Source organism: Pistacia vera, unplaced genomic scaffold (genome assembly GCF_008641045.1).
Source record: "Pistacia vera cultivar Batoury unplaced genomic scaffold, PisVer_v2 Contig37, whole genome shotgun sequence".
Taxonomy (NCBI): Eukaryota; Viridiplantae; Streptophyta; class Magnoliopsida; order Sapindales; family Anacardiaceae; genus Pistacia; species Pistacia vera.
Window position 1 is genome coordinate 233,473 of NW_022196190.1, and position 11,528 is coordinate 245,000.

Below are 11,528 nucleotides of genomic sequence, written 5' to 3' on the forward strand. Positions count from 1 at the left end.
AATGATGAAAGACATTAAAATAGAAAAGGGAAAAAAAAAAAAAAAAGGAAAGTATCCCTAGATGTAAAAGATAAGTGGTGTGTTAACAAATATGTTTAAATGAGGGTCAAATAACACATTTAGAATGCAATGGATCATTCCTTACTGAGCGATTAGCGCTCACCCTTTCATTGTTGATTACTTTGCAGGTGGACCAAAAGCAAAAGATGCTAGAGACAGCAGGGCTACAAGTGAGGGGAGATGATTTATTGTCATCTTGATGTTTTTATCTTGATGTAAATAATATAAATGATAAATGTTTGTGAAACACCTTTGGAAGTTTCCACCCTATAACAGTTGTTGGGGCCAGTCGCCATAATGGTGCATGATTAGCGGGATCTATTTGGTCATACGCCGATAAGGCCTTTTTCGGGCATAGACCTGTGATCCATAACCGGAAATGGCCAAATCTGGTCGTTTCATCGCCAAAAATGTGGTCGTGAAATGGCCACAGATCTGGCCGCGAAACGACCATAGATCTGGCTGTGAATGCCTTTTCATGGCGATAAATCTGACCTTTTCACGACTAGATCAATGGCCGTGAAACAGCCATGGATTTGTGATCCATGGCTAGAAATGACTTTGTCGGTGCATGACCGGCCATACACGACTAGTCGTGCGCCATTCCTTTGACTACCGGCGGCGACCGACTATGGTGGTTGGCTGCTGGCAGTGGCTTAGGGTAGGTGAGGGTGATTTTGCTACAAATTAAAGTTTTAAATGGCTGGGGTGTTTTAGCAAAATTTCAAATGTAGGGGGTTAAGAGAAATCATTCAAAAAATAATAATAAAAAATAATAATATATTAATATTTAAAAAAGAGGACAATTTAGTAATCTATATAATATACCCACCTATTTATCCTCCCAACCAAGCATATTACTCATTAATTTATTCGAACCAACCAAACATATTTTTAAACATTCTCAATAATCTTTAAGGTAATCTATCTTTTTGTTAATATAACATCTCCCTATAATAAAACATTATATGATCCAAACGCCCTCTATAATATAAGTTTCCCTAACATTTTTGACATATATTAATAATAAGCTTAATTGGATACGAGTAGAGGAAAAAATCATATAATTATCTATGTGTATAATATATACAATAATATTATCATTTATGAAATAAATATCAAAATTTTATTTTATAGAATTTAACATCGGGATAATGATGAGTTAAAGTGGGAAGTGATATAGTTATATTTAATTAACTTATGGGGATATTATCAATTAGGGTTCAAAGTTTTTAGACTTTATTAATGAGATAACATAAATTACAAATCTTAGTGATTTCTGACCTATCTCTTGCTGCAACGTGGTGTACAAGTGTATCTCTAAGATTATTGCTAACCGATTGAAGGATTGCTTTGAGGATATTGTGGACCCAACTCAATCTGTGTTTGTCCTAGGTAGAAGAATTAGCGATAATGTGGTTTGGCTTAGGAAATCTTCCAGAACTATCAGAGAAATGTTGGCCCAAATAGATGTGCATTCAAGGTTGATATCCAGAAGGCCTATGATAGTGTTGATTGGAATTTCCTTTTAAATTGTCTAAGATTATTTGGTTTTCCCAACCAGATGGGTGATTGGATTAAGGAGTGTATTACTACGCCTTTTTTCTCAGTTGCTATTAATGGAGAGATTCATGGCTTCTTCCCTAGGAAAAGAGGTTTGAGATAGGGTGACCCATTTCCCCCTATTTGTTCACTCTTGTGATGCAGGTGGTTTCTCTTATATTTTATAGGAGGATTGCTAAAAGCCCTGAGTTCAAGTTTTGTCATAGATGTGAGAATTAACAGATTAGTCACCTTTGTTTTGTTGATGATTTGTTCTTATTCTGTCATGGGGATGATTTGTTGACTATGGTTATCCATGAAGCCCTTCAAGAGTTTGCTGAGTTGTTGGGCCTATGCCCTAACTTATTGAAGAGCTCAATGTTTGCCTATAATGTTAAGAGATTATTTATCAAGAATATCATGGGTTTTGAAGAAGGTCATATTCGATCCGATATCTTGGGGTTCCCTTTATCTCGTCACAGCTTCGCCATGTTGATTGCTTGCCTGTTATTGATAAAGTGGAGAAACGACTTCATTCTTGGACTAATCGTTGCCTCTTGTATACTAGTCGTCTCCAGTTAGTTATTTTAGTTCTTACGTCCATGCAAGTTTTTTGGGCGTCCATGTTCATTCTCCCTCAGTCTATAACTAAAGCTATGGAATCCTTGATGCGTAACTTCTTATGGACGGGGAATGACTTGGCTAAAGGTAAGGTTGAAGTTGCCTAAAAGGATTTATACATTCCAAAGTCTGATGGTGCTTTAGAGATTAGACTGCTAAAAAGATGGAACCTTTCTTTGATGACCTATCACTTTTGGAGTATTGTTTCTAGGAAGGACTAGCTTTGAGTCAAATGGATTCATTCACCTCATCTTCGTGGTAGAAGTTTTTAGAGTGCAAAAGTTTCCTGGGACGTTAGTTGGTGTTAGTGTAAGATTCTAGGATTAAGGGATTTTATTAAGAGGCATATTGGGGTTAATGTAGGAGATAGCCAGTCCATTTCCTTATGGTTGAACTTGTGGCACCCTTTGGGTCCATTATATGATTTTATTCCTCATAGATCTATCGATGCTTCAAGACTAGGCCATAAGCTAAAGTCAGTGATATCATCCTCAATGGTCAATGGAATTGGCCAGATGTTATCCATGAAAGGTTCCCTCATGTTGTCAACCTTACCCCACCTTTTCTAGCTAGTAACTGGTTTGGGGATGTAGTCTTTTGGAGAACTACAGAGGGGAAAAACGTTAGTTTTTCCATGAAGGAAACATGGTGTGATCTCTTCCCGGTTAGTTCTAAGGTGCTATGGCATGTCCTCAATTGGAATAGTTAGTGTATACCTTGCCACTCGTTCATTCTGTGGTTGGCTATTAAATAGAAGTTACTCACCCAGGACATGATGCACTTATAGATGAATTATGTGAACTTAAGATGCGCCTTATGTAGTAGACCTATGGATTCCCATGACCACCTTTTTTTCGAATGCCTTTCCTTTAATTAAATTTGGAGGATGGCCCAAGTTAAGGGTAACTTTAGAGCGCCTGTGGCTAGGTTGGACAATATTGTCCTGTGGTGCTCTAGAAATTGTAAGGGTAGAGGTATTCAGACTTTTATTTGTCTTTGCGATGATTATCCATTGTGTTTGGTAGGAAAGGAATGCCTGCATGTTCTGGGGGCTAGGGCGTCATTGCCATAGGGTGTGTCAGTAGGTTCTTGGGATCATGAGGCTTCGTATAATGAGCTTTCGCCTTAAGGAAAATTATCGTGTCTTATATGCGTTGGATGAGTGGAATATCCTGATGATTGTTTTTGATAGAGGCCTTGGGGACTAGTATGGCTGGGTGGTGTTTGGGGTTTGGTCTGTGTTTGTCCGGGCATGTCCGCTTGTGCTAGTCTTTGTGTTTTCTTTAGGGGTGTTGTGGTTGGTTGATGCTTGATGAGAGGGTTGGTGTGTGGGAGCAGCTTGGCTGTGGGGTCTTGCTTGCATGGCATGGTGATTTTTAGTTTGGGTTATGGAGATGTTTGTTGGGTCGGGGTTGGATGGTGATAGACCACCTATCAAGAAGGTTTACCAGTATAGAGGGCACAAGGGTAAAAAGCCACTAACATAATTGGTTGGAATGGGAGAAGCATGCATTAGTGGAGAGAGGCCAACAAAATAGAATTGAAGAAACATGCTTGAGTGGAGAGAAGCTGGAGGTAGGTGACGTGTGAACCAATTAGTTAGAAGGGAGTAAAAGTGGTTAGCTGATTCATGTATAAAAGGAGGAGCCTTTTGGGTAAAAAGGCAGAAATTGTAAAGTGTGAATCAGGGAGGTCCCTAGCTCCTTGAACTGTTGGGATTTATCTACTGTTATTTTTCTTTCATTTTAGTCCTGGAAAATTGCTTTGTTTTTACCCATTTCAGTTCTTAATATCAATCCAATTCTATCTATCCAAATATGTCTTGCGAAACACTGGAGAACTGGTGCACTATCTGATTTTGTGGTTGCTTGTTGTCTATTAATCCTGGGGTTTTATCAACTGGATCAGAGCCTGGTAATGCCTAAATCGAGAATGGAGCAAAAGGTTGAGGGATTAGAAAAAGAAATGGGTAATATGGAGAGAGAGCTAGGAGGGATGAAGGAGGAGTTAGGTAGTATCAAAGGGTATCTCCTGGAAATGAGGGAATGGATGAGACTGAAAGAGGAGAAGGAAGCACAAAGTAGTAGAGATCGAGGCAAGTCAAATCTGGGGGAAAACTCCAACAGTAACGACAATGGTGGAATGGGTCATAGTAAGGAAACTGAGAGCCTTAGGGAGGAAAGGAAAGGAAAGGAAAAAAAAAATTAGAATTACCAATGTTTAATGGAGAAGATCCCTCCGGATGGACTTTCAGAGCGGATCGCTATTTCTCAGTTAATCGTTACACAGAGGGAGAAAAGGTAGAGGCAGTTGCGGTTTGCATGGAGGGACGAGCACTGAATTGGTATCAGTCGGTCGAATCAAGGGCACCCATTAGTTCATGGGAAGCTTTTAAAACTGTCGTGATTGCGAGATTTCGTCCATCTTTCAAAGGATCAGCATATGAGGCACTAGTGGCCTTAAAACAAATTGGAACAATAACAGAATTCAAAGAAAACTTTGAAGAACATTCAGCTCCTTTGCGTGAGGTAGGAGAAGATTTGCTAATGGGAATTTTTTTAAATGGACTCAAAGAAGAAATTCGGGCTGAACTGCGTTTGGCCCAACCAAATACACTCTTTGCACTTATTGAGTAGGTCCACAGAGTTGAGGAGAAAAATTAGGTTTTGGAAAAACAAAGGCCCAAGCCATTTAAGACCCAACTACCTAAAATGGAGCCATACCAGCGGGTCACACCCAACCCAGAATTTTGGTGCACAAATGAGTGGTTCCCAAATAATTTTTCACGTGTTTCAGATCTGGTTTCAAGCAAAGGGACATATCTGGTTCCAAGCAAAACAAATGAACGACAGAGTCCAGCTAACGCACCCACGCAAGGAACTCGAGGAGAAAGGTTCCGATGACTTACTAACGTTGAGATTCAGAGCAAGAGGGAGAGGGGATTGTGTTTCAAATGTGACGAAAAATACAGCCCCACCCACCGTTGTAAGGCGAGATCGCTATAGATTCTCTTAGTGATCGATAAAACTCGCCGGAAACAGAAGAACCCAGCCCAGACAACAACGATGATGCCAACCTAACAGGTGATCCCTTGGCTTTGTCAATGAACTCGATTGTGGGTATGACTATGGATAAGACCTTGAAGATCCGGGGAATGATTGGAAATGAGACAGTGATTGTGTTGGTTGATAGTAGGGCATCCCACAATTTCATCTTAAAGGAGTTGGTAAGGAAGCTAGGCTTGAACTTGGAAAAGGGGAAACAATTCGGAGTAATGGTAGGCAATGGATTTACCGTCAGGGGAGAAGGAATCTGCAGAAATGTGAGTATGAGGATCCAGGAAGTGGAGTTAACACAAGATTTTTTTCCATTTGATTTAGGTGGAGCTGATGTGGTGTTAGGGATATCTTGGTTGAGCACATTGGGAGATGTGTGCTCTAATTGAAAAAATTTAACCATGGCATTCGATAGTAACGAGAAGAGAACTGTGTTGCAAGGTGACCCTTCGTTAGTTAAGATTGTAGTATCTCTAAAAGCCATGTTCAAGACACTACAGAGTGAGGGTACAGGGTATGTAGTTGAGTTTTGTTCTATTGAGAGGAAAGTCGAAGAGCAGAGTGAACCCATGGAGCTGGAAGTGGTTGCATTGCTTAATGAATTCCACCAACTGTTTGACCAACACTCTTGTCTACCACCAAGGAGACCAACTGACCCTGCCATAACCCTCCAACAATCCTCCAAACCCCCTAACCTACGCCCCTACAAATATTCCTACACTAAAAAAAAATGAGATCGAAAGGTTGGTGGGTGAAATGCTGATATCTGGAATAATCCAACCAAGTGTTAGCCCTTTTGCAAGCCCGGTCCTGTTGGTTAAAAAGAAAGATGGAAGCTGGCGTTTTTGTGTTGACTACCGTGCCCTTAACAACATAACCATACCCGACAAATTTCCCATACCTTCAATTGATGAGTTGCTAGATGAGTTGGCTGGAGCGACAGTTTTTTCTAAGTTGGATTTGAAATCCGGATATCATTAGATCAGAGTTAGGCATGAGGATGTGCCGAAAACAGCTTTCCGAACTCACGAGGGGCATTACGAATTCTGGTCATGCCGTTTGGCCTGACTAACGCCCCCTCTACTTTCCAGGCTCTAATGAACACCATTTTTAGACCAGTTTTAAGGAAGTTTGTACTGGTATTTTTTGACGACATCCTAGTCTACAGCCCCAACCTAGAAGCCCACCTTACTCATTTGCGATACACCTTCCAAATCTTGACCGACAACGAGCTGGTTATCAATCGGAAAAAATGTATATTTGGTCAGTTGAAGTTGGAATATTTGGGACATTTGATCTCTACGGATAGGGTGGAGGCAGACCCAACCAAAGTTGAATCCATGCTATCTTGGCCTGTTTCACAAACTATCAAAGGGTTACGGGGATTTTTGGGATTAACAAGATATTACTGTAGATTCGTGCAAGATTATGGGTCAATAGCTCAGCCACTGACTAAACTACTTCAGAAAGATGCCTTCGGATGGAATGAACAAGCCCAACAAGCCTTTGATAACCTAAAAAAAGACATGTCATCCGTGTTTGTGCTAGCTGTTCCTGATTCAGTCTTCCTTTTGAAGTCCACACAGACGCATCGGACCAAGGATTGGGAGCTATCTTACTTCAGAACTAGCGTCCCATAGCATTCATCAGTAAAGCATTTTCCCATCAGTCCAAGCAAAAAATCAGTATATGAAAGAGAGTTAATAGCCATAGTGTTTGCGGTTCAAAAATGGAGTCACTACCTCAGCAGACAAAAGTTTACTATCAAAACGGACCAGCGCAGTCTGCAGTTCCTGATAGATCAGAAGGTGAAAACACCTGAGCAGCAAAAATGGATTTCTAAGCTACTAGGTTACTCGTTTGAGATCGTGTATCAACCAGGTAGTTGAAACCACATGGCTGATGCCCTCTCCCGCAGAGAAGACATGGAATTCACTGCTGTCTAGGTAGTTACCTTCTCAGAATTCGATGATCTTGCGGCTGAAGCACAGCAAGATAAGAAGCTTTGAACTATCATCCAAGATTTGCTTTTTGATCCCCAGAGTCACTTGAATTACAGTCTATGCTGCGGTTGTCTGCTCTACAAAAACAGGTTGGTAATTCCCAAATCTTCTAAATTTATTCCGCGTTTGTTGGAGGAATTCCACAACATTCATGCCGGGGGCCATTCTGGATTTTTTAGAACCTACAAACGAGTGACAAACCTGGTTTTTTGGGAAGGTATTAAAAGAGATGTTCAGACTTTTGTTCAACAGTGTTACACTTGTCAATTGAACAAACATTCAGCCCTTAAACTTGCCGGTCTACTCCAACCTCTACCCATTCCCACCCAGGTATTCGACGACATTAGTATGGATTTTATCGGGGGGCTGCCCAAAGCCAAAGGATACGACACGATATTGGTCGTGGTCGATTGATTAACTAAGTATGGTCATTTCCTTCCATTATGTCCTTCCATTATGTCACCCATATACGGCCAAGGACGTGACTGATCTGTTTATTTCTAAGGTTGTTTGACTGCATGGGTTCCCAAACTCAATTGTATCAGACAGAGACCGAGTGTTGGTCAGTCTATTTTGGCAAGAATTGTTTAAAGCTGCAGGTACCAAGCTGAAATTTAGTTCCGCATACCATCCCTAAACTGACGGTCAAACGGAAGTAGTAACCATTGTTTAGAAGCCTATCTCCGTTGTTTTTACAACAACCAGCCTAAACAATGGCCACGGTAGGTAGCATGGGCCGAATTTTGGTATAATTCCACTTTCATAGTGCAATCAAGATGACCCCTTTCAAAGCACTCTACGGCCATGATCCGCCCACTCTTCTTTGCTTCACTGACTATTCTTCACTGGTTGAAGAAGTCAATCAGCAGATGGCTGACCGTAACTCCATCTTGGACATACTGAAACATAATCTGAGTACTGCCCAGAACCATATGAAATCACAGGCAGATGCCCATCGCCGGGATGTTAACTTTCAGCTTGGAGACCAAGTGTTTTTGAAGCTTCAGCCTTACCGCTTCAGGTCCCTGGCTTTTAAACTCAATGAAAAGTTGAGTCCGCATTTTTATGGACCATTTCCAGTTTTGGAAAAAATTGGACAAGTTGCATATAAGCTGGAGTTACCTTCAACAGCCAAAATTCATCCCTTTTTTCACGTATCTCAGCTCAAGAGCAGTCTACACAGCTCAGTTCCTATCCAACCTCTTCCATCTTGCCTCATAGAGGACATGGAGCTGCTTGTTCAACCAGAGTCTGTCTTGGCAGTCCGCACACTAGTGAATGGTCTCAAGAAGTCCTTATTAAGTGGAAGGATTTAGCCCCTTTTGAAGCAACCTAGGAGTTGGCCGACACCATCACTTTTCAATTTCCTCACTTTCAACTTAAGGACAAGGTGGTTCTTCAGGGGGGGGGGGGGGGTATTGATAGACCACCTATCAAGAAGGTTTACCAGCATAGAGGGCACAAGGGTAAAAAGCCACTAACAGAATTGGTTGGAATGGGAGAAGCATGCGTTAGTGGAGAGAGGCCAACAGAATAGAATTGAAGAAACATACTTGAGTGGAGAGAAGCTGGAGGCAGGTGACGTGTGAACCAATTAGTTAGAAGGGAATAAAAGTGGTTAGCTGATTCATGTATAAAAGGGGGAGCCTTTTGGGTAAAAAGGCATAAATTGTAAAGTGTGAATCAGGGAGGTCCCCAGCTCCTCGAACTGTTGGGATTTATCTACTGTTATTTTTCTTTCATTTCAGTCCTGGAAAATTGCTTTATTTTTACCCATTTCAGTTCTTAATATCAATCCAATTCTATCTATCCAAATCTATCTTGCGAAACACTGGAGAACTGGTGTATTATCTGATTTTGTGGTTGCTTGTTGTTTGTTAATCCTGGGGTTTTATCAGATGGTCTTGGTATTTATCAGCTAGGTTATTGGCTTGCTTGGGTTTGTGTGTTTTGGTAGGAATTGTGGTGATAAGGTGCTGGCTGGCTATTGAAGCATGTTTGGGAGAGGCTGGTTATCTATCTGAATTTTGACCTACTTTGGTTTGGGTTTTTTTCCCTTTTTTTTTTTTTTTTTTTTTTTTTTTTGGCTTGCGGTTGGGAGGTAGTGGGGTTGTTGTTGGCTGCTTGCTGGGTTTCTCTTTCTTTGAACTGATATGAGGCCTATTATAGCTTCTGGAGCTTTGGGAGTGTGCTGGGGACTAGTTTGTTTGTTATCTTTATGCGTGGGTTGTTCTTTCTTTTGTTGGAATGGGTTACTTTTGTCTGCTCTGGGTTATGGGCTGTGTTTTGAGGATTGTTTATCCTTTTCCCTTTGCTGATTTCTTTTGTTGGTTGCCCTTTTACTACTGCAAAGAGTTTCTTTGTGTAGGGGTTCTCCCCTCTTTGTTTCTTTTTTTATTCTTTATAAAAATTACAAGTTACCAAAAAAAAAAAAAATTATAAATCTTTCAATTAAGGAACAATAGACAGTTATTTAGGGGTTAGATTTAACTTTATGTAAGGGTAAAAACATAATTGAGCAAATTTGATTTAGAGTGATGCCATTAGTCCCCATAATTTATCATAATAAACTCCACCTCTCCCCTAAAATTTTTAAACATATCTAAATATCTAAACAAACCCATTCAATTACAAAATAACCCTCACCTTTATATTTTTCCTACTCATATTATACTTTATCAATCCTTATTTTATATGTACTATTTTTTTTTTTTTATCTCTATTTAGTATATCAATCAAGCATATAAGTAGTTGTGCACATTGCCATTACATTTTTCTTTTAAAAAAGATAACAAACTTATAAAATCTATAAATGTGCAAACCAGTTGAAAGTAAGAAGCGATAAAATATGATAAAATAAACCAAAAGAATTTAATGAATATATATTATTGATCAAACTTATTTCATCTTGATTATTTCAAAATAAAATTAGGGTTTATGATGTAGAAAAGGAAATTAAAAATTTAAATTAATAGCAAAAGATTTATTCTAGATGGTTTGTGTATAAAATACTTTGAGTCTTATTTAGTAATTTCGATAAAGGATAAAATTGTAATTAATAAAAAATAGTTGTATGGGCCAAAAATCGTGTATCAAAATTGTAATTAATAAAAAATAGTTGTATGGGCCAAAAATTGTGTGTCAGGCTCAACAGATAAGATATACAGATTAGGGCCCAAGGCTTTAGCCCAATTCCGGTTCGGTCTACGCTTAAATCCACCTTATGAACAACCCTCTTCATGAGTTGGACTATCCTACAAGCTAAGCTAAGCTAGGTCAAGCCCATTAGCCCACAACAGTCCATAAATAAGAAACAGAATCCTATTCTGTTTCCATTTCTCTCAAGATCTCGGATCACAATCACAAATGTTAAGCTTAACCCGATAAGGAAAAGAGATCTTATCTCTTTCCTAATTACGACTCCTTTACCTAGTAGGATTTAGAGTCCTACTAGGATTCGAACCTCTTGGGTTCACTATATAAGCAGGGGCAAACTCCCTTATTATTCATTCAAAAATCACCTGCAACACCTAAGCTTTAAAAGTTCTTACTCCTAAGAACTACCGCATTATTCCGATATTCCTTCCTCTCCTTAGCCCTCACCAAATAGCCTATTTCAGTCTCGCTGACTTGAGCGTCGAAGTGTCTACAACAGGCACCACACTGGTGTCTATCTAGCTTTCATGTTCCCTTTTTTGCTCTTTGTGCAGGTATACCAGGTTGTCAATGGCTCACGTCGTATAGGATCAGTCCCTCTCGATTTAATCGTAGATTTTATTGTCTACAGTTTGACACCCACAGTGGGGCCCTAACAAACATTCGATTCGAAGCGACCTTCTCTCTCCATTCTTCTTTCTTCATTCAGCCATAATGACTGATAACATCGAAACCCCGTTCCCGATGTTGTGGCTCAGATTGCAACTCTCATCACACTAGTGCAAGAGAGCAACGAAAAGCACCAAGCCCTAGAAGCTCAGAATGCTAACATCCGCTTGAAGAATCAAGCTCTCTAAGAAAAGTTAACCCAATTCTATTATTTGGATTGGTCTCTAAATCACCATCATGCATCCTCCTCTCGGCTACCCATTCATCCTTGACAACTGTTCTCCACCCCAGATCATGGCACCCTCATGGAACCCCCTACTATAGTACGACTCCAACCACCACAACATCATTAACCAAACCGAGCCAAGCCATTCTGATAGCACCCAACCCATCAGCCTCTCAACCACTAAAACACACACAC